We start from the raw sequence: 20,241 nt of genomic DNA, 5'->3' as shown, positions 1-20,241 counted from the left end.
TCAGAGCTGGGAGTGAAACCCGGGTCCCCAAATTTTGTCGGTGAGAGGCCTATTACTGAGCTATACATCCTGAAATCCTGGCCTTAACTGCTAAGGCCTTTCCTGACTTAAAGATGAGGTGGGAACCATGGGCCATTGGAAGAGTGGCGCCCAGACATGGGGCACTGAATCTACAGAAAGCCTGAGAAAGCTTGGGAAAGAATAAAGTGTGTTTTCTTGGTAGCAACAATTTCTTGGGTCTGCTCTGCCTGCTAGAGGCAAGCAAGCACTCTCATCTAAGAGAGGCTTCCTGACTCAGCTTCAGCTGCAAAACCCTGCAGCTCATTAAGAGGTCCTGCCACGAAACACTTAAATGGTATTGATAAAAGCTGACTGAATGCTTGTTTTCGGCCGTAGCAAAAAAAAAAAAAAAAAAAAAAAAAAAAAAAAAAAAAAAAAAAAAAAAAAAAAAAAAGTTGTGCTGTTTTAAAATGCTGGCATTCTGGTCCATCCTGCCAGGGCAAACTCTGACTGTTTGAGGCGGGAGGGCCGACTACAGAGAGGACTTGATTGTTGTCTGTGGATGTAATGCTGCAGTTTGCTTGTTGGCAAAGACCTTGAAACGCCACAGAGTTGTGGTGATAAACATGGCTACAGCCGGTACCTCAGCAATGAGGCTGGAAAGCTAAGGAATGACTTGATCCAGCCGTCAAAGCCACGGCTTTCGTCCTACTGATATTGCTTGGTAAATTAAAGACTCATGTGGTCAGAAAAAGAGAGAGATACAGTAAAGAGAGATTCAAAGACAAAGAAAATTTTAAATGATTTACAGTGTGTTTAAAAATATATTGAGGCTGAAAGATAAAGTTCTTAAAAGTAAAAAAAAAAAAAACAAAAATAAGGAAGTAGTTGGGTGTGGTAGTACACACCTTTAATCCCAACACTTGGGAGGCAGAGGGAGATTGACCTCTGTGACTTCAAGGTGTGGTAGCACACGCCTTTAATCCCACTGCCTGGGAGGCAGAGACAGACAGATCTCTGTGAGTTCAAGGACAGCCTGGTCTAAAGAGTTATTCCAGGACGAAGATATACAGAAAATATAAAATAAAAGTAAAAGTAAACAAAATAGAGTTAAAATAAAGCTGCACAAAGATGGAAAATACACAGAGAATCTTGATACTGTATGCTATTATGCTCTCTTTGAATTGTTTTAATGCTGAGGAAGGAGCAACAGATGCTAAAAGATATTTGTTTATAAATGCTGCTGAACTAATCCAAGATAGATATTTTCAAAATACCTTGACTTCAGAATTTGGATCTAAGGATATGATACTTTGGAAAAGAGTTTCTTCTTTTGTTTTCACAGAGGATGAGACACCGTGGATTGCTTCTTTGATCACAATATGGTATGATAGACCATGCCCTCCTGAAGGGTTGCTGTGAACACCCTTAAAAAATTGCTTCGCTCAACTGCCAACTGAGATGAACCTAGCAGACAACAGGTTATCCTATAAAAGACCCGAATAACAGCGCCCCCATTCAGCAGGAAGCAGTTTGGAGAGAAAAAACTGCGCCCATGTTCCCATATATTGTTTATAAATGTTCTTTTACATTTAAAGAGGGAGATGATATAGATGTGAATAATTTGCATTGATATGAATCTTGGTTTACTGATATTAATTTAAGGTCAATTTTATTATATGTATATGTATTTCTGATATTGATTAAGGTATTGTGATTGTGTAGTTCACTTAAAAATGTAATGTCTATAGGTTGTTAATGGATAATTATCAATAATAGTCAAGTTTGTAGTCATGTTAGTTAGATTTTCTAGATGTGCATGCATATATTTCAGATAGGCATTCATCATATCTTTCAAAGGCTAGAGAATATGGTATTTTAAATGTTTTAATAACTTAGGGTTTTTCATGACAATGAGACACTCTGCTCCTGGCAGCACCAATCTACTTCAAGAAGAAGATGGCATCGAAGAGGATCCTTATGGAGTCTGATAGCCATCTGGGCAAGAAACTGTTCTTGCCTGGACTATTGCATAAACTGGACACAAAGAACCCGCAGAGAGAGGACTGCTGAACTTGCCTAAAGGTGAGATGATCTTTCGGGGTTCCTGATTTATGAAAGAGTCTGTGAGACATTCTGCAGGACCTAGCAGATAGTGACTGAACTGCCTTTAAATTTCCTGCTTCATGGAAAAGTCTCTGGATACGATGGGCCTGTAGGCCGAAGATGGATGCCCCAACGGTACAGAGAAACTTTGGGTGACTGTCCAGGCAGCGAGATGTCTCTGTCGTTTCTAGAGTTTTGAATATTGCTTACTTTTTGTTTGCTTAGGTAATATTGTATTCTTCTGGCGTCTTTGATGGATTTGAAGAATAGATAGATAGTTATAGTTTTCCATTGTTATGATAAAAGATAAAATAGATATAACTGTTTTGTCATATGTAATTTTGCTATGTTAAAGTTAAAGCCTTCCTTTTTTTGTTTAAACAGAAAAAGGGGAAGTGATGTGGGAGTGTCATATATCAATCTGTTGATTTCATTGGTTAAGTAATAAAGAAACTGCTTGGCCCTCATAGGTTAAAATGTAGGTGGGTGGAGTAGACAGAACAGAATGCTTGGAGGAAGAGGAAGTGAGCTCAGACTCGACAGCTCTGCTCTCTGGAGCAGACGCCATGCTCCCCTCTCCCTGGTAGATGCGATGAAGCTCTGACCCAGGATGGACGTAGGCTAGAATCTTCCTGGTAAGCACACCTTGGGGTGCTACATACATGAATAGAAATGGGCCAGGCAGTGTTTAAATGAATAGAGTTTGTGTGTCATTATTTTGGGGCATAAGCTAGCCAGGCAACCATGAGCCGGGCTGTGGGAAGAGGCACGCAGCCCCTACTACAGAAGAGAGGAGGGCAGATTCAATTCATGCTTTCTGAAAACCTTTTGGGCCCTAAAAGAGAAGTAGAAACATAGCCTAATGGCTATTGCAGTAATCCTAGAGAGCGTTCTCAGGAGAGTAGTTACAATAGCAGCAGAGACTCTGCAGCCTCAGGCTAGATGAAGTAATCAGTGGTAAAGGGGTGCAGACACTCACTGTTCCTTGTCTGCAGGCACTTGAGGAGTTAGTTCCCTTAATCCTCTGGGCCAGAGAGTCTAGAGACCTCCACACAGGAAAATCCTTTGGCACGGAAAAGAGTTTCATAAAAATCAGTATGAAGCAGAGTTGAAGTTTATTGTTTTTTTTAAAGATTTATTTATTTATTATGTTTACAACATTCCTTCCATGTATGCTTGCACAGCAGAAGAGGGCACCAGACCTCATTATAGACAGCTGTGAGCCACCATGTGGTTGCTGGGAATTGAACTCAGGACCTCTAGAAGAGCAGTCTGTGCTCTTAACCTCTGAGCCATCTCTCTAGCCCCCAGATTTGAAGTTTATTATAGAACGTTTTTATCAGATTGAAGAACAGGGATTATTAGAAAGCAACTCAGGGAAAAAGTGAAACAGAAGTGTGGGTATTGTTTTCCCAAAGGAGCCCCCCCCACTCACTTTTGGTGGGTTTTAAAGCTATTATATTTAAATCCTAATCATTTCATGAGATCCCTGAAATATGCAGGGAAGATCAGAGCAGATCAGACGAAACACTAGGTCAGGATTAGCGATACTGGACACTTGGTAGAGAATGAATCTCTGGGTTTGATCCCTAGCACCACACAGGGATGTTGGTGCAGCCCTGTAATCCTAGCACATTGGAGATAGAGAAAGGAGGATAGAAGTTCAAAGTCATCCTTGCTACAAAGTCAGTTCATGGTTGTGGTGGCTTGAATAGGTATGACCCCCATAACTCATGTCTTTAAATGCTTGGCCCATAGGGAGGGGTACTATTAGGAGGTGTGGCCTTGTTGGAGTAGGTGTGTCACTGCAGAGGTGGGCTTTGAGGCCTCCCATATGCTCAAGCCACACCCAATATGACAGTTACTTGCCATTGCCAGTGGATCAAGATGTAGAACTCTTCTGCTTCTTCTCCAGCACCAGGTCTGCCTGCACCACACCATGCTTCTCACCATGATGTTAATGGACTAAATCTCTGAAACTGTAAGCAACACCAATTAAATGTTTTCCTTTATAAGCGTTGCCATGATCACGGTGTCTCTTCACAGCAGTAGAAACCCAAACCAAGACAAAGACTAACCTGGGCTATGTAAGATCCTGTCTGGAAAATAAAACAAAAATCCCAGCCTTGGCTGTCCTGGAACTCACTCTGTAGACTGTACTAGCCTTGAAGTCAGAGATCCACCTGCCTCTGCCTCCCGAGTACTGGGATTGAAAGTGTGTGTCACTGCCGTCTAGCGTCACCAAGTCTCTTAGGTGGCTAGAAAGCACAAAATCGAGTGGCTGGGACCTAGGTGAGAATCCAGTGGCTTTTGTCTTGAGAGTCCATTGCTAGTAATCCCACCTACTCTTGACAAAGATGACAATGGTTGCTGTACTTGCAGCACAAGGCCCCACAACACCATGCGAAAGGACTTGGGGCAGCTGTCTTCTTTAGAAATGTTAGCCATAGCAATGGCAGTGGGGGGCAAAGCAGGGTTTATGACTCGCTGCTGTCAGCACTAAGAAACAAGCTCAGACACTGGCAACCCAAATGGGGGTTCTAACCAACCTTTACAGTCAGAATGGTGAGACATGACTCTTAGGTGGACGATGATCCTGGACGGCACTTGCAGGGAAATGAGGAGGTAAAGCTCACCTTAAATGGCCTGGGCTGTCCATGGTGATGTCCAATTCTCTTGGGTGCCAGGACCTTCTGAGATGCTTGCAGACCTCCAGCAGAGGCTGAGCCCCCTCAGTCCTAGTGCAGCCATGACAGAGGCCTCCCAGGAAAGCTCAGAGTGGAAGGCACCCAAGTCACTCACTTCCCTGTGTAGATGGCCTGAGATCTGACCCAGATTTTCCAGCCTCTGCAGAGCTGCTGACATCTCAGGATGAGTGACCTTTGGTCCATATAGAGGCAATGCTGTCCCAAGCATTGTAAAGTAGTTAGCTCATCTGTGGGTGCTGTCTGCTAGAAGCCAATAGCAACCAGCCTCCAGCTGTGGCAGCCAACAGAGTCTCTAGACATGGCCAAGAATCCTTAGGCTGGGTAAAATAGTCTCCCTTGTTGAGAACTTCTGTCCTTCCTTCCTTCCTTCCTTCCTTCCTTCCTTCCTTCCTTCCTTCCTTCCTTCCTTCTTCCCTCCTTCGCTCCCTTTCTCTGTCACTCCCCCTTTCTTCCTTTCTTCCTTCCTTTCTTTCTTCCTTCCTTCCTTTCTCTCTCTTTCTCTCCCTTTTTTCCTCTCCTTCTCTCTTCCTTTCTTCCTTTCTTTGAAACAGGATCTCACTCACTATGTAGCCCTGCCTGGAATTTGTTATTTAGACCAAATTTGAATTCACAGAGATCCACCTGCCTCTGCCTCCCAAGTGCTATATTTTGTTGTTGTTGCTTTGTTATTAAATATGCACGGGTGTTTTGCATGCATGCATATCTGTGCATCATATGAGTTCCTGGTGCCCTCAGAGGCCAGAAGAAAGAATCAGCTTCCCTGTAACTAAAGTTGCAGATGCTTGTGAACTGTCATGTGGGTTCTGGGAATTGAACCTGAATTCTCTGGGAGAGCAGCCAGTGCTCTAAATCATGGAGGAATAGCTCCAGCCACTGATTGTTTATTTTAATTTATGTGTCTATGTGTGGGTATATGCACATGGGTGCAGGTACCCAAGAAGCTCCCATGTGGGTGCTGGGAACCAAGCCTGCATCCTTGGAAGAACAGCAAGCACTCTTAACCTCTGAGCCATCCCTCCAGTCCTTGTGCTCTGTTATCTGAGTCAGTGCTGTCAAACAATGCCCTCCAAAGGGACCCCATCATCTCTGCTCTCCCTGGCTGAGCTCAAGGCCTCCAATGTCTTCACTTCTTCGCTGTGCCTTATGAATGCCTCACCATTCCTCCCATCTGTGAGCAGGAAGGGCATCTCTTCTTGATACCCTTGAAGCTTTGGTCTTCTCTTCTGTGAACCAGCCACCCCGTTTTCGTTTTCAGAGGCCGGGTGACAATAACCCAAGCACTCTGCAGACATGATGCTTGCTCTGCCTTTGTCCTGGAGTGATGACACCACAGTCAAGAGCACTTGCTGCACAATAGCGAGACCCCGTATTGGTTCGGCCTATATTACATAGCAGAATTAATTTACCATAGACAGAAACTAAAGAGAACCCCAAATGTTTTTCTTTTATATCAATAATAAATGAAAATCATGTTTTTAAATATCCATAAACATTATAAAGAATCAAAAGAGCCATTTTGATCTAAGCTCATCTCTTTCATACCACGAGAGGGTGCAGGACCTCAGGACAGACAGCCAAGAGCCACCCTGTCTCCACTGGGAATCAAGCCCAGGACATCTCACATTACAGGCAGTGCTCTTAACCACTGAGCTATCTCTCCACTCAGTAGCAGGGAGAGCTATCTGTGAGTAGAGGTGGGAAGGATTGTTGGCAGCTGAGCTCAGGAGCAGAGGCTCCTAGCCTTGGAGCCCCTTTGTGACAGGGGAGGCTGCAGCTGCTCTGAGAGTCCCCACAGCGTGGTGCCCGGGACTGTGCACAGAGGTTCCTAGCTTGGGCAACATAGCTGGAGCTTGTGGCGAATTCTCCCTGGGCCTGCTTTTTTACCTATGGTGATGGCTGCCGGGAGAGTCCCCTCAGCAAGACCACGGCTGCCCCCCAAATCCTACAGTGACCAGGGTGGCCTGCCATGCCCAACCTGGTTGCAAAGATTGCTCCTGCGGGCCCTGCTCCCTGCCCCAGAGACCTGCACTCTCCAGTAATAGCAACTGCAAGCAGGGCGGTTCAGTGGCGCAGCCCCAGGAAGGCACAGCCTAGAGAGGCATGGGAAGGGGCAGACTGCCAGCATTTCTTTCAGATTACCACAGCTGGGTCTGCAGATTTTCGTTAAAGTTAAGAGTTAGAGTCAGAAGAGCTGGAGAGATAGCTCAGTGCTTAGAGATGGCTCAGAGGTTAAGAGCATTGCCTGCTCTTCCAAAGGTTCTGAGTTCAATTTCCAGCACCCACATGGTGGCTCACAACCATCTGTAATGGGGTCTGATGCCCTCCACTGCCATGCAGGCATACACACAGACAGAATATTGTATACATAATAAATAAATAAATATTTTAAAAAAAGAGTTAGAGTCAGAGAGGTGGTTACATATTGCCCCATGTTATCAGAATTAAACCCGAGTGCAAAAAGACATAACATAAAACTAAAAACATGAAACATAAAACAAAGTGAACAAAGACAGCACAGACAGCAGGCCAGAAGCTGCACAGCAATAGACTGGCATAAAGCAGAGTTCAGATGGAGGCGCAGAGGCAAAGTGTCTCCGATCCTCCAACAGGATGGCCTGATCACCCTCAGATACAAATTGGACCCCCAAAAATAGGGGCCCCAGAATCCCTGGCACATCTGCCAGGTGGCTAGTGAGGAGTACGGAACCCGTTAGCACCATCCTTCGCTTAGCCTACAGAGCGTTTGTACATACAAACGACTTCAAACGGAGAGACAACCATACAAAGAAACACACAACGGCCGGCCAGCTTACCTCCTGATGGTTATATGAATTATTGAGGAGGGGGTAAATCTTGGTGGAACCTAGAAGATGAACAGTCCTCGTTTTCAAGGGTGGTGGGAGAAATCTGCCAGTCTCAATAATTCAGGCCAACAGATGCAATCAGCAAGAGGTGTCTTTTGATTACACAGGTGCCTGAGATGCTGCAGCAACTAAGTTACAATTAAGTTACTGAGCACGCCAGGCTGATGGCACATCATGTATTTATAAGGATTTAGGAGTTACATAAGAAGCTTGTCTAGCAACAGCATTTTCAAATTGGCGGGCTTAGATCACCCTGGGGATGGCACCGTGTCTATTCTCAAATTTCGCCAAAAAACCATGAAGCCAGATAAAACACCCTGTAGCAGGTTGACAATTTAGATAGGATGTCTTGGGTGGGGGGTGGAATAGTCCCCAAAATCCACAAAGCTAGATAGAGCACTCTGCAGCAAGTTTGACAATTTGGATAGACTGCCTTGGGGGGGGGGGTGGAGCATTCCCTCTTCTTACCTAGTCAGTGAATCTGCAACCCATAGATATCCAGTTTTAGCATCGGCTGCTGAGCTGAGGGGCCCAACTGAATTTCAGCAAAGTTTAACATAGAACATGGGCATGGGGGTTTTTCAAGTATGGGGGTCTTTCACTTTAATCCCAGCACTCGGGAGACAGAGGCAGGCAGATCTCTATGAGTTCGAGGCCAGCCTGATCTCCAAGAGTTCGTTTTTAGGATAGGCTCCAAAGCTACAGAGAAACCCTGTCTCAAAAAAGGAAAACAAAACAGTATTATGATTATTTTAGGTATATTTATGTTCTGTTTTGTTTTTGTTTGTGTGTGAGGATGTCTATAAACTACAGGATTGCCCATGGAGGCCAGAAAAAGGCATCAGGTCCCCTGGGACTGGAATTTTACAGACAGTTGTGAGCCACCATGTGGGTGCTGGGAACGAAATCCCAGATTCTCTGGAAGAGCAGTTAGTGCTCCTAACTACTACTGAGCCTTCTCTCCAGCCCCTACTTATTTATTTTTATTTATTGTTTTAAAGATTTATGTATTCATTATGTATACAACATTCCCTCCATGTATGCTTACATGCCAGAAGAGGGCACAGCTCATAGATGGCTGTGAGCCACCATGTGGTTGCTGGGAACCGAACTCAGGACCTATGGAAGAGCAGTCAGTGCTCCCAACCTCTGAGCCATTTCTCCAGCCCCCTACTTATTCATTTTTAATTCATGTATATGAGGGCTTTGCCTACAGGTATATTTATGAACCTCATGCATGCAGTGCCTGCTGAGGCCAGGAGAGGGCATCAGATCTTCTGGAGCTGGAGATACACATGGTTGTGACCCACCATGTGGATGCTGGAAATTGAACCTGATTCCTCTGCAAGGGCAGCTAACTGCTTTGAACCATGGAGTCATCTCTCCAGTCCCCAGCCTCTGATTCTTGCCTCTCTTACTGTCTACTCCAGGCAGGCCTGGCCTCTTTACTGTTCCTTAATTATGCCTCAGACAACAGTAAATTCTGCCCAAGGCTTTGCTGCGTCCCTTGACTTTCCAAAATTCTTTGCCTAGTGTATAAGTGAAACTGATCTGAAAACAGATTGATGGGGGAAATCAATTTTCATTATGTATGGACTAATGGGAGTTCTATAGGGAAAAACGTAAGGGTGCAAGCATTGTGGCCAGTGTACCATCCTGAGCAACAGAAATGATAGCATCACGAGGCTTCCTGGAGTGAGAGACAAAGTAGGGGTGGCAGATACGCAGAGCAGCATGGAGAATAAGTAGATTGTCTTGTTATGTAGATAAAAGTCTCAAGAGTAGGGCTCAGTGAGAGACTGCTGACCTTGCTGAGGACTTCTCTCACTGCGGAAATGGGAAGAATGTTTGAGACTAATTGAGTACCGGCCGTCAGCTGCTCTTCCCCACTAGACCCTTCTAATTGAAGTTACTGAAAGCTGTGGTTTGCCTAGAGGATCAGAGGATGGGATTTTCACCTGTTGGCCATTGACTGCAGGGTCCTTAAGCCTCCATGGTGCTATTAAAGAAGGGCTTTTGTACCAGCGATTGGAGGTCTGTGTGTTGGTCTGTCTCTGCCTGTGTTTCCTCAGCCTCGAGCCCCTTGCCCGAATCTGGCGAAATGGATTCTAACGCAAAGAGTGCAGATGGGTGTTCTCTGATATGCCAGGCAGTGGCTGATAGTCATGAGGCCTTCGAATCTTCAGTGGCTGGCCCTGGAAGATGATGCCATCCAGGGCCATGGCCTGTCGTTTCATCCACTGAGCAGAACTCCAAAAAGGCAAAATTCTTGGCTGTGCAGATAAATCAAGACAAGACTGGGTTGCCAGGGGACTGAGTCAATCCCCCCAAGCGAATCTGTGCATTGAAGAAGTCCATCATGGCTTCTTCAGTGTTGCCAAATGGAATGTTGCCACGTAGAGGCGTCTGGCCTGTCTGGTCATCTGGCTGCCAACAACAGGCACGGGCGTTGGGGTCAGAGCCAGACCATCAGGAGTCACCGTGGGAAGAAAGGCAGTGGCTGGAATCTGACCCACAGCTTGCATGGCCTTGTACTGCATTGGGGTGATGTGCTCAAAGCCAGGTGGTGGCACGTCCCAGTATTTATGCACCTTCTTCTTCTCATGGCGAGGGGAACGAATCAATCCACAGTGCCTCTCTTTAGCGCCTCTGGTCAAAGGTTTGCTTCGCCTTAGTCTGACTCATGAGACCCTGCACTGGTCCCGGTTGTGCAGATCTCGGCTCCGGCTCCTGTGCTTCAGGTCCCAGCTTCTAGAGTGGCTGCGGCTACTCTTCCGATGCAGGTTCTCCTTGTCCCGTTCTTATTTATTCTTGTTGAGCTTCAGCTCGAACTCGTCAACTTCCCACATGCTTATGCGGCCACGTGGGGCCCTGTCCAACTCTCCCCTCACCTTGCCACCTGTCCCAGGTAAAGTTAGTTGTTGTTGTTGTTGCTGTTTTTCCACAATAAAGTTTATTATGAAAACAGGCTGTTGTGGGGACAGAGGGAAAGACAAATACACCTGGGTTAGGTGGTTCAGGTGAAGTAGTGCGGCTTCTTCACATTGATGCCATGGTCACTGAGGGCTGGGGTCAAGTCCTCCATCGTTAGGGTGTACTTGCGGTCCTTGCTCTTGCTCCGGGAGCTGCCAGAGGCTGTGCCCTTCATTTTGCAGTGCTGTAGGGCATCATTAGCAATATCTGAGATGAATTTCTGGGCAGCTAGTGAGATGAGCCGGATTATGCGTGGGTCTGAAGCTTCAAAGCCAGCACGGTTCAGGTAATAACCAGTCACTGCATCTGGGATCGTAGGGGTGTAATCCTCCAGCTGCATCAAGAAGTCCACCGGTGGCGTGCTGGACACTATGGGCTTCACTTCTCTGTTGGGCGTGCTCGGCAGGGCGTAAACCCCCTTAGACATTGCCCCTTCAGGGGGAGCCGCGCAGCCCACTGCCACCAAGGCCGGCTGGCGCAGCTCCTCAGGCTCCCTGGCTGGCGCCGCTATGGGGCCGGCGGCCAGAGTGGCAACTCCAGCCCCGGGTCCCCTTGCCGTCCCCGTCGGGCTGGCCTTGCTCTCCGAGGCTGTGCTGGTGGGCAGCTTGGCGGGAGCAGACACCTGAGGCGTCGGACCCGGATGCGAAACTCAGGCAGCACAGGCCAGCAGCGCCGCCTCGGGGTCCGGACCCAAGCCACTGCAGCTCATGGGGCTGGTGGGAGAGGCCGCGAACCCCCAGGTAAAGATTTAAAAGTATAAAAGAAAGAAAGAAAGAAAGAAAGAAAGAAAGAAAGAAAGAAAGAAAGAAAGAAAGAAAGAAAGAAAGAAAGTAGTTGGGTGTGTAACACCCGATTTTGTGTTACACCCTCGGTACAGTTCGCGGGCCACTGTACCTTCTGCAGGTCAGGCAAGGGCCTGGAGATTGAAAGAACACACAAAGAGCCCTAGGTCATTCGAAGGAGATCAGCAGAATGCCATTTATTCAACCTTGGGGAAATCCTTATATACCTAGCTGCTGCATTAGGATTTCCACCCACGCAGGTGGGAAATTTCCATACCAAGGGTGGAGTCAAAGCCCTGCAGCTAATCTCCAGGTGGGGCAGAATGCTTTAGTTAGCTGACCAGACACAAACAGAATGCTTTAGTTAGCTGACCAGAAACTGTCCTCAAGATGCACCCCAGGAACCAGGGTACACACCTTTAATCGCAACACTTGCAAGGCAGAGAGGCAGAGGTAGATTGATCTCTGTGACTTCAAGGTGTGGTAGTAGCATACACCTTTAATCCCAATGCCTGGGAGGCAGAGACAGACTCATCTCTGTGAGATCAAGTTGTGGTTGCACACACCTTTAAGCCTAGCACTGGGGAGGCAGAGACTGGTGCTTCTCCCTCTGTGAGTTCAAGGACAGCCTGGTATACAGAGTTATTCCAGATATACAGAGAACCTGTCTCAAAAAGTAAAAGTAAAAATAAAAATAAACGTAAGAGGTTAAAATAAAGCTGCATAAAGATGGAAAATACACAGAGAATCTTGATACTGTATGCTATTATGCTCTCTTTGAACTGCTTGAATGCTGAGGAAGGAGCAACAGCTGCTAAAAGACTTTTGTTTATAAATGCTGCTGAACTAACCCAAGATAGGTATTTTGAAAATACCTTGGCTTGAAAACTGAAGGTAAAAGGCATGTTACTTTGGAGAAGAGATTTTGCTTTTGTTACCACAGAAAATGAGAGGCTGTGGATTCATTCTGAGTTAAGAAAAATCCAGTTTGCTCAAGGAAGACCACCTGAGAAGGCTCCGGTAGGAACAGACGGCCCAGATGCCTGAGGTCTACATCCAGAACAGATTCAAGACTGCTGCCTGAGATGATCAAGACTCACAGGATACTCCAGTCAGGACATGATTATAACTCTAAATTTTCTTTAGGTCCCCATAAGATTATCAGCGCCCCCAAACAGCAGGAAGTAGCCTGGAAAACTACGCCCACTTTCCCGAAAAAATGAACTATGAATGTTTTCTTTTGTTTATAAAAGAAAGAGGGGGAAGTGGTGCAGGAGAATTGTCTGTATTCTGTCAATCCCCACAGCTGGCCCTCAAGTTACAGACACCTGTCATTCTCTTGAGCCTCCTGGTGAGTCCCAATGAAGTGGAAAGCACTGTGTGAAGGCTGGTAAGAAACCCCCTTGTATTGACCAGTGAGCCAAGCTAGTTCTGTGTAGGGGATGGGGTTGGCGGGGAGTAGGGTTGGGTACTGCCATCCTAGGGTCATATAGAGGCAGATCACAGTTTATTGGGGCCGCTGTTGCTGTTTGCATTCTTTTTTTTTTTTACTTTTTTATTGAAAAATATTTCTACCTCCTCCACGCCTCCCATTTCCCTCTCCCTCCTCCCTCCCCTCTCCCCTTCCCACACTCCTCTTCTTCTCCCTCTCCAGCCCCAAGAGCAGTCAGGGTTCCCTGCCCTATGGAAAGTCCAAGGTCCTCCCCCTCCATCCAGGTCTAGGAAGGTGAACATCCAAACTGTCTAGGCTCCCACAAAGCCAGAACCTGAAGTAGGATCAAAACCTCATGACATTGTCCTTGGCCTCTCATCAGCTCTCATTGTCCGCCATGTTCAGAGAGTCCGGTTTTATCCCATGCTTTTTCAGTCACAGTCCAGCTGGCATTGGTGAGCTCCCAATAGGTCAGACCCACTGTCTCAGTGGGTGGGTGCACCCCTCGTGGTCCTGCCTTCTTTGCTCATGTTCTCCCTCCTTCTGCTCCTAGTTAGGACCTTGGGAGCTCAGTCTGGTGCTCCAGTGTGGGCCTCTGTCTCTATCTCCATCCATCGCTAGATAAAGGTTCTATGGTGATATGCAAGATATTCATCAGTATGGCTATAGGATAGGGTCATTTCAGGTTCCCTATCCTCAGCTGCCCAAGGAAATAACTGGGGACATTGCCCTGGCACCTGGTAAGCCACTCCAGGTTCAAGTCTCTTGCCAACCCTTAGGTGGCTCCCTTAACTAAAATATGTGCTTCCCTGCTCACCTATCCAATCTTCCTTTATCTCCAATCATCCCATTTCCCCAAGATCCCCCCATCCTCTCCTTCAAACTTTTCTCTCCCCATCTCCCCCTACCCCCATCTCCCCCCACCACCAAGATTCCAATTTTTTGCCCGGCAATCTTGTCTACTTCCCATAGCCAGGAGGATAACTATATGTTTTTCCTTGGGCTCACCCTCTTATTTAGCTTCTTTAGGATCACAAATTATAGACTCAGTGGCCCCTATCCTTGGCTAGAAACCAATTATGAGTGAGTACATCCCATGATCTTCTTTTTGGGTCTGGGTTACCTCACTCAGGATAGTATTTTCTATTTCCATCCATTTGCATGCAAAATTCGAGAAGTCATTTTTTTTTTCCCGCAGAGTAGTACTCTAATGTATATGTATTCCACACTTTCTTCATCCTTTCTTCCATTGAAGGAAATCTAGGTTGCTTCCAGGTTCTGGCTATTACAAATAATGCTGCTATGAACATAGTTGAACAAATGCTTTTGTCATATGATAGGGCATCTCTTGGGTGTATTCTCAAGAGTGGTATTGCTGGGTCCAGGGGTAGGTTGATCCCAAATTTCCTGTGAAACCGCCACACTGATTTCCAAAGTGGTTGCACAAGTTTGCATTCCCACCAGCAATGGATTATGGTACCCCTTTCTCCACAACCTCTCCAGCAAAGGCTATCCTTGGTGTTTTTGATTTTAGCCATTCTGACAGGTGTAAGATGATATCTCAAAGTTGTTTTGATTTGCATTTCTCTGATCGCTAAGGAGGTTGAGCATGACCTTAAGTGTCTTTTGGCCATTTGAACTTCTTCTGTTGAGAATTCTCTGTTCAAATCAGTGTCCCATTTTTTAATTGGGTTATTTAGCATTTTAAAGTCTAGTTTCTTGAGATCAGACCTTTGTCTGTTGCGGGGTTGGTGAAGATCTTCTCCCAGTCAGTAGGCTGCCTTTTTGTCCTAGTGACAGTGTCCTTTGCTTTACAGAAGCTTCTCAGTTTCAGGAGGTCCCATTTATTCAATGTTGCCCTTAATGTCTGTGCTGTTGCGGTTATACATAGGAAGCGATCTCCTGTGCCCATGTGTTGTAGGGTACTTCCCATTTTCTCTTCTATCCGGTTCAGTGTGTTCAGATTGATATTGAGGTCTTTGATCCATTTGGACTTGATTTTTGTGCATGGTGATACATATGGGTCTATTTTCATTCTTCTACAGGTTGACATCCAGTTGTGCCAGCACCATTTGTTGAAGATGCTTTCCTTCTTCCATTGTATACTTTTAGCTCCTTTATCGAAAATGAGGAGTTCATAGGTTTGTAGGTTAAAATCCGGGTCTTCAATACGATTCCATTGGTCGACTTCTCTGTTTTTATGCCAGTACCGCGCTGTTTTCATTATTGTAGCTCTGTAATAGAGTTTGAAGTCAGGGATGGTAATGCCTCCAGAAGTTCCTTTATTGTATAAGATTCTTTAGGCTATCCTGGGTTTTTTGTTTATCCATATAAAGTTGATTATTGTCCTCTCAAGATCTGTGAAGAATTTTGATGGGACCTTGATGGGGATTGCATTGAATCTATAGATTGCCTTTGGTAGAATTGCCATTTTTACTATGTTGATCCTCCCAATCCAAGAGCAGGGGAGATTCCTCCATTTTCTGGTATCCTCTTCAATTTCTTTCTTCAATGCCTTAAAGTTCTTGTCAAATAGATCTTTCACTTCCTTGGTTAGAGTTACCCCAAGATATTTTATGCTGTTTGTGGCTATCATGAAAGGTGATGATTCTCTTATTTCCCTCTCTGCTTCCATATTCTTTGTGTTTAAGAGGGTGACTTATTTTTTGGAGTTGATCTTGTATCCTGCCACATTGCTAAAGGTGTTTATCAGCTGTAGGAGTTCTTTGGTGGAGTTTTTGGGGTCACTTATGTACACTACCATATCATCTGCAAATAATGCAAGTTTAACTTCTTCCTTTCCAATTCGAATCCTCTTGGTCCCCTTATGTTGTCTTATTGCTATTGCTAAAACTTCAAGGACTATATTGAAGAGGTATGGAGAGAGTGGACAGCCTTGGCGTGTTCCTGATTATAGTGGGATGGCTTTAAGTTTCTCTCCATTTAATTTGATGTTAGCTGTTGGCTTGCTGTAAATAGCTTTAATTATATTTAGGTATGACCCTTGTACCCCTAATATCTCCAAGACTTTTATCATAAAGGGATGTTGAATTTTGTCAAATGCTTTGTCAGCATCTAATGAAACGATCATATGTTTTTTTTCTTTCAGTTTATTTATATGATGGATTACATTGATAGATTTGCGTATGTTGAACCAGCCCTGCATCTCTGGTATGAAGCCTACTTGATCATAATGGATAATTTTTCTAATGTGTTCTTGGATTCGGTTTGCCAGTATTTTGTTGAGGATTTTTGCGTCGATGTTCATGAGTGAGATTGGCCTGTAATTCTCTTTCTTGGTTGAGTCTTTGTGTGGTTTTGGTATCAGAGTTACTGTAGCTTCATAAAAGGAATTGGCAATGACTCCTCTATTTCTATATTGTGAAATACACTAAGGAGTATAGGTATTAGGTCTTCTTGGAAGTTCTGGTAGAATTCCGCATTGAAACCATCTGGTCCGGGACTTTTTTTGAATGGGAGCTTTTTCATAACAGCTTCTAATTCTTCGTGACTAACAGGTCTATTTAGGTTGTTCACCTGGTCCTGGTTTAACTTTGGGATATGGTATTCATCTAAAAAAGTGTCCATTTCTTTTACATTTTCCAGTTTTGTGGCATACAGGCTTTTGTAGTAAGATCTAATGATTCTCTGAATTCCCTCTGTGTCTGTGGTTATGTCCCCCTTTTCATTTCTGATCTTATTAATTTGCAAATTCTCTCTCTGCCATTTGATTTGTTTGGATAGGGGTTTATCAATCTTGTTCATTTTCTCCAGGAACCAGCTTTTTGTTTCATTGATTCTTTCAATTGTTTTCTGTGTTTCTATTTTGTTGATTTCAGCCCTCAGTTTGATTATTTTGTCTTCTACTCCTCCTAGGTGAGTCTGCTTCTTTTTTCTAGAGCTTTCAGGTGGGCTGTTAAGTCTCCAATGTGTGCTTTCTCTGTTTTCTTTAAGTGGGCACTTAGTGCTGTGAACTTTCCTCTCAGGACTGCTTTCATAGTGTCCCATAAGTTTGAGTATGTTGTTTCTTTATTTTCATTGAATTCAAGGAAGACTTTAATTTCTTTCTTTATTTCTTCCTTAATCCAGGTATGGTTCAGTAGTTGACTGTTCAGTTTCCATGAGTTTGTAAGCTTTCTGGGGGTAGCATTGTTGTTGAATTCTAGCTTTAATCCATGGTGATCTGATAAGATACAGGTGGTTACTAATATTTTTTTGTAACTCTGGATGTTTGCTTGTTACCGAGTATGTGGTCAATTTTCAAGAAGGTTCCATGAGCTGCAGAGAAGAAGGTATATTCTCTTCTATTTGGGTGGAGTATTCTATAGATATCTGTTAAGTCCATTTGATTCATTACCTCCATTAATTCTCTTATTTCTCTGTTAGGTTTCTGTCTAATTGACCTGTCCATTGGTGAGAGAGGAGTGTTGAAGTCTCCTACTATTACTGTGTGTGGTTTGATGTCTGGCTTGAGTTTTAGCAATGTTTCTTTTACGTACGTGGGTGCTTTTATATTAGGGGCATAGATATTCAGGATTGAGACTTCATCCTGATGAACTATTTCTGTTTGGGTAGAAAATGTCCCTCTCCATCTCTTCTGATTGATTTAAGTTTGAAGTCAACTTTGTTAGAAATTAGTATGGCCACACCTGCTTGTTTCTTAGGTCCATTTGCTTGATGAACCTTATCACAGCCCTTTACTCTGAATAGGTGCCTGTCTTTGTGGTTGAGGTGTGTTTCTTGTAAACAGCAGAATGTTGGGTCCTGTTTTCGTATCCAATCTCTTAGCCTGTGCCTTTTTATAGGTGAGTTGAGTCCATTCACATTAAGTGATATTAATGACCAGTGGTTGTTAACTCCGGTCACTTTTTTTGTAGTAGAGTTTGTGTGTTTTCCTTCTTTGAGGTGTGCTGGTGAAGGGTCTCTAGATGTCTGAGTTATTGTGGTCATTGTTGGACTCCTTGGTTAGTGATTTTCCTTCTATTACTTTCTGTAAGGTTGGATTTGTGGCTACATATTGTTTAAATTCGTTTTTATCCTGGAAAATTTTGTTTCCTCCATTTATAGTGAACGAAAGCTTGGCTGGGTATAATAGTCTGGGCTTGCATCCACGGTCTCTTAGTTTCTGCAATGCATCTATCCAGGACCTTCTGGCTTTCATGGTTTTCATAGAGAAGTCAGGTGTAAGTCTGATAGGTTTACCTTTATAAGTAACTTGGCCTTTTCCCTTTGCAGCTCTTAATATTCTTTATTTATTCTGTATGCTTTGTGTTTTATTATATGGCGAGGGGATTTTTTTTTTGATCCAGCCTATTTGGTGTTCTATATGCTTCTTGAACCTTCATAGGTATATCTTTCTTTAGGTTGGGAAAGTTTCTTCTATAATTTTATTGAATATATTTTCTGGACCGTTGAGCTGCGCTTCTTCCCCTTCTTCTACTCTTATTATTCTTAGGTTTGGTCTTTTTATTGTGTCCCATATTTCCTGAATGTTTTGTGATGAGAGATTGTTGGCCTTGCTGTTTTCTTTGATCAGCGTGTTTATTTTCTCTATGGTATCTTCGGAATCTGAGATTCTTTCTTCTATCTCTTGTATTCTGTTGGTTATGCTTGTTTCTGTAGTCTCTATTTGTTTACCTAGATTTTCCATGTCCAGCCGGCTCTCTGTTTGTGTTTTCTTCTTTGCTTCCATTTCAGTTTTCAAGTCTTGAACTGTTTCCATTATCTGTTTGATTGTTTTTCCTTGGTTTCCTAGGGTATCATTCACTGATTTACTCAATTCTTCAAACTTTTTGTTATACTTCATATCCATTTCTATAAGGGCATTTTTTACATGCTGTTTAAGGGCATCAATCACTTTCATAAAGTCGATTTTTTCTACTTCTTCTTGATTAAGGTGTTCATGACCTCCTGTTGTGAGGTCACTGGGTTCTGGTGGTTTGATATTTTTTTCAGATTGTTGGTTGAATTCTTGCATTGGCGCCTGCCCATCTCTTCCTCTGAGTGTTCCCCTATGGATCTTCTTTTACAGGATCAGGTCTCCTTGCCTACTGATGTACTTTCCCAGTGATGGAACTCCCCAGTGATATCTCTCCTGGTGCTCCAGTGATGGCTCTCCTGATGCCGAGATCAGATCTCCATGCCCAAAGATGGCTCTCCTGGCCCCGAGAACAGATCTCCATGCTGGTTGGGTAGTTCATAAACAAAGCACCTACCTTGCTTGGTGCAGGCAGGTTATTGACAAACAGAAACTCCCGCCCACCTGCTTGCCCTGAGGATTCGACCCCAGCGCCCAGGCAGGCTGAGCTGGGTGGTGTTATGTGCCTAAAGAGGGCAGGCGGGCAGAGGGGAGGAGGGTCCTGGATGCAAGCTGGGTGGGATAGGAAGAGAGAGGCGGTATGTGGGGAGTAGAGCCCCTGAAGGGAGCCCAGGAAGTATAGGGGGGTGGGAATGAGGAACTTCTGAGTTTCCTGTCTTTGGCTGCTGGCATGGGTCAGAAACTCATCCCAAGGATGGCTCTCCTGGCTCCGAGAACAGATCTCCATCCTGGTTTGGTAGTTCGTAAACAAAGCACCTACCTTGCTTGGTGCAGGCAGGTTATTGACAAACAGAAACTCCCGCCCACCCGCTTGCCCTTAGGATTCGACCCCAGCGCCCAGGCAGGCTGAGCTGGGTGGCATTATGTGCCCAAAGAGGGAAGGCAGGCAAAGGGGAGGAGGGTACTGGATGCAAGCTGGGTGGGATAGGAAGAGAGGCAGTATGCAGGGAGTAGAGCCCCTGCAGGGAGCCCAGGAAGTGTAGTGGGGTGGGGATGAGGAACTTTTGAGTTTCCTGTCGTGGGCTGCTGGCGCAGGTCAGAAACTCACCCCAAAGATGGCTTTCCTGGGGACGAGAACCTGCTGTTTGTATTCTGCGGTGTGCAACAATTCGGTTTATTCAACCAGATAATGACTGTGACTGACCCGCAGAACGACAACTGGGTTGCTGTTTTCACTATTATGAGAGTAGCCACAAGTGTTTATGTTCAGGCTTTGAGGGGGCTCATTTTGTCTTCCTCTCCTCCTCCTTGTTTGCAATACCCGCCCCCACCATATAACTGCTGTTATATGGAAGTATTCTGGGTATATTGATTGGAATAAATATTTGCTGGGTGCTTATTGCATGCTGGGTATCGTCCAAAGTCCCAGGGTCCATGGGGAATGAACCAGGTAAAGGTCACTGCCCTCCTGGAATCTCTGCCCTTCTCTCTGGGTCAGAAATACTAAGGAAAATGTAACAACAAAGCAGAGGGTATGCCAGGTGGGGACAGACACTAGACCAGAGGCAGATAGAATTTGTTGAGGAAACGGGTAGTGAGTGAGAAAATGTTTGGGGAA

The 20,241-nt window shown here is 44.8% G+C and overlaps 1 protein-coding gene and 1 pseudogene across 1 annotated transcript in view; both read right to left on the bottom strand.

Moving 5' to 3' along the window:
* LOC130887265 (splicing factor U2AF 65 kDa subunit-like) overlaps positions 1-10,321 on the bottom strand; it is a 37,258-nt gene extending 26,937 nt beyond the window's left edge. The window contains exon 1 of the mRNA XM_057789581.1: positions 10,270-10,321. The gene's annotated coding sequence lies outside the window, so the exon portion shown is untranslated. The remainder of the gene's footprint in view (positions 1-10,269) is intronic.
* Positions 10,322-10,694: 373 nt separating this feature from the next.
* LOC130887267 (transcription initiation factor TFIID subunit 10-like) lies at positions 10,695-11,360 on the bottom strand (annotated as a pseudogene).
* Between the last annotated feature and the right edge of the window lie 8,881 nt (positions 11,361-20,241).

The sequence above is a fragment of the Chionomys nivalis genome, chromosome 15 (assembly GCF_950005125.1).
Source record: "Chionomys nivalis chromosome 15, mChiNiv1.1, whole genome shotgun sequence".
NCBI lineage: Eukaryota > Metazoa > Chordata > Mammalia > Rodentia > Cricetidae > Chionomys > Chionomys nivalis.
The sequence above is the reverse complement of the archived record's forward strand: the minus strand, read 5'-3'. Positions and strand labels throughout refer to the sequence as shown.